Source organism: Scylla paramamosain, chromosome 19, assembly GCF_035594125.1.
Source record: "Scylla paramamosain isolate STU-SP2022 chromosome 19, ASM3559412v1, whole genome shotgun sequence".
NCBI classification, from domain to species: domain Eukaryota; kingdom Metazoa; phylum Arthropoda; class Malacostraca; order Decapoda; family Portunidae; genus Scylla; species Scylla paramamosain.
In genome coordinates this window covers 22,781,142-22,783,641 of record NC_087169.1, presented here as the reverse complement: position 1 = coordinate 22,783,641, position 2,500 = coordinate 22,781,142, and the positions used below count along the sequence as shown (strand labels likewise).

Genomic DNA, 2,500 nt, shown 5'->3' with positions numbered 1-2,500 from the left:
GAGAATCACCACAGTACAGACCACAATCTCTCTCTCTCTCTCGCTCTCTCTCTCTCTCTCTCTCTCTCTCTCTCTCTCTCTCTCTCTCTCTCTCTCTCTCTCTCTCATTATATCGACCAAGCACGCATCCCTACACACACACACACACACACACACACACACACACACACACACACTTTCCGCTCACCTGCCATCACCTCAGTGTCTCCTAGATCCTGCAGGTCAAGCACACACACACACACACACACACACACACACACACACCCTCTCTCTCCTTCCTTTCCAGGGGATGCCGGCACAGGAGGATGAAGGAAGGGAGAGAAAGAAGGAAGGTAGGAACGATGGAAGAAGATAGAAGTGAAGGAAGGAAGGAGATGAGAGTAAGGAATGATGGAAGGAAGGAGAGTGGAGAGAAATAAGGTAAGGGAAGGAAGGAGAGACAAGGAAGGAATGAAGGAGGGAATGAAGGAGGGAATGAGAGAAGATAAGGGGGTTAGGTGATGAAAGGAATGGAATTAAGGAGAGAAGGAGTGTAGGAGGAAATGAGGAAGAGGTAATAAAGGAGGGAGTGAAGGATGGAAGGAGAGAATGGAAGAGGAAGGCGAATGAAGGTTAGGAAATGAAGAGGAAAATGAGGAGGAAACGATTTTGATAAGGAAAAACTTTTGAGAATAAAATTTCAATGCAACGAGACGAAAATAGGAAAAATGAACTAGGAAAACGATTAAATAAGGAAAAATACTAACTAGACAAAGACAACTAGGAAAACACCAGCCTCGTTAGTCTTCACGAGGGAAACATTTCAAAGGAAACAAACTCCGACAGGGAAAAACCTCATAGGGAAGACTATAGGGAAGATCTCCAGACTCCATTAGTCATGACGTTAGTAGGTCAGCAGGACAAGCGGCCATGACAGTCTAGCGCCACGAGGAGGAGGAGGAGGAGGAGGGAGAAAGAAAAGCAGCAGATAACAGTAATCCTCCTCCTCCACCTCCTCCTCCTCCTCCTCCTCCTCCTCCTCCTCCTCCTCTTCCTCCTCTTCCTATTCTTCTCTACCTCCCCCTCCATACATTCATACTTATCGTCCATTATACTACCTCCTCTTCTCCTCCTCCTCCTCCTCCTCCTTCACCCCTCCCTACCCTGTCCTCCTCCTCCTCCTCCTCCTCCTCCTCCGCCTCCCCCCAGCCACACCCTATACAATTCCGCAGCTTCATAACACCGGCTCACTCCCCGCGGTTCGATTATTATGATTATTACTATTATTATTATTATTACTACTAGTGTTCCGATGCAAACCCAATATCACCTCCATTCACGTTTTATATTAAGTGGAATGCAAAATAATTATAACTGTAATCTAAAAGAATGGATTATTATTTTTTTTTTTTTTTTTTTTGCCCATCGCGACCAAATATTCAAGTTTTTAATAAATGTTTGCGCGTCAATGATCCTGCTGGCCTGTGAATGTTTAATGCGACTCATCTGAAAGCACTGCCCATTTTCCAGCCGTGATTAAAGGCAGTCACTCGCCGGCACAGCAACGGGGTCACTAATGCACGCACGTAAACAACCCATGAGAGAGAGAGAGAGAGAGAGAGAGGGGGGGGGGAAGGGGAAATGTTGATATTTTTTTCGTCCCTCGCTCAATTTTAAATCTAGTTTCAATTTCTTTAGGTTTAATGAGTTAATCCATCACTGTCTTGTATTTCCGTGTTTTCAAATGACCCGGATTGATGTATACAAGGTTTTCCTCTCTCCAAACACACAACACGGACGAAATTGTTGTGAAAATGAAGGCGAAGTAATTGAAATTCTACTCTTGATCACTAAGACACCAAGCCACGCACTTACTCGTACGCGTAGATACCAGGCCATTGATAGGCAAGTGATGGAGGCACGTCACCACCACTGCGCTGGTTACCTTCCCTTCGTGGCCCGATTTCTCCGTCCTCCTCCTCCTTCTCCTCTTCTTCTTCCTTCTTGCGTCCCAGTTTGGCTTCTGTTACCGTTCCTTCGTGGGATAATTCTTGTTTGTCAGCTTCTTCCTCTTCTTCTTCTTCCTCTTCCTTCCTTCGTTTTACGTTGCCTACCTCTTGCAGTTCTTCCTGGTATTATTACTGTTTATTATCTTCTTCCTCCTCTTCTTCCTTTCTTCGTTCTGGCTTGTCCACTTCTTTCATTTCGTACCGACTCTATTACTGTTTCTCTTCCTCCTCTTCCTTGTCCTCCTCTCCCTCTTCCCTCTCCGGCACTAATGGCGTCTCCCAGCCCTCCTCCCTTGTGCCCCGTCTGACAATGCGTAACGTCACCAGAAACTCTCTCGCTGATTGGTTAGCTTCGAAGAGCGAACTATGAAGGGTCGTTTGAACCTCACGCCACCATAACTACCTGTAATTAGAGATATAGGTTATTTGCTTTGTCTTTGCCTCACCTGTTTAAATTAATTAGTGATGTGATGAATAGGAAGAGAATTTTACTTGTGGTTGTGTTAAGAGGA

At 45.4% G+C, this 2,500-nt stretch overlaps 1 long non-coding RNA gene across 5 annotated transcripts in view; it reads right to left on the bottom strand.

Annotated features, from left to right (window-relative positions):
- The window catches only part of LOC135109941 (uncharacterized), a 50,891-nt gene that overhangs the window by 4,799 nt on the left and 43,592 nt on the right, over positions 1-2,500 (bottom strand). Inside the window, exon 1 of one of the 5 annotated variants that reach the window (XR_010272962.1) lies at positions 1,863-2,299. The exons of 2 other annotated variants lie outside the window; for them this stretch is intronic. This is a non-coding gene — a long non-coding RNA (uncharacterized LOC135109941). Of the gene's footprint in view, positions 1-1,862; positions 2,300-2,500 lie in introns of those variants that run through there. 2 more of the 5 variants (XR_010272963.1, XR_010272961.1) reach the window with 2 other exon arrangements.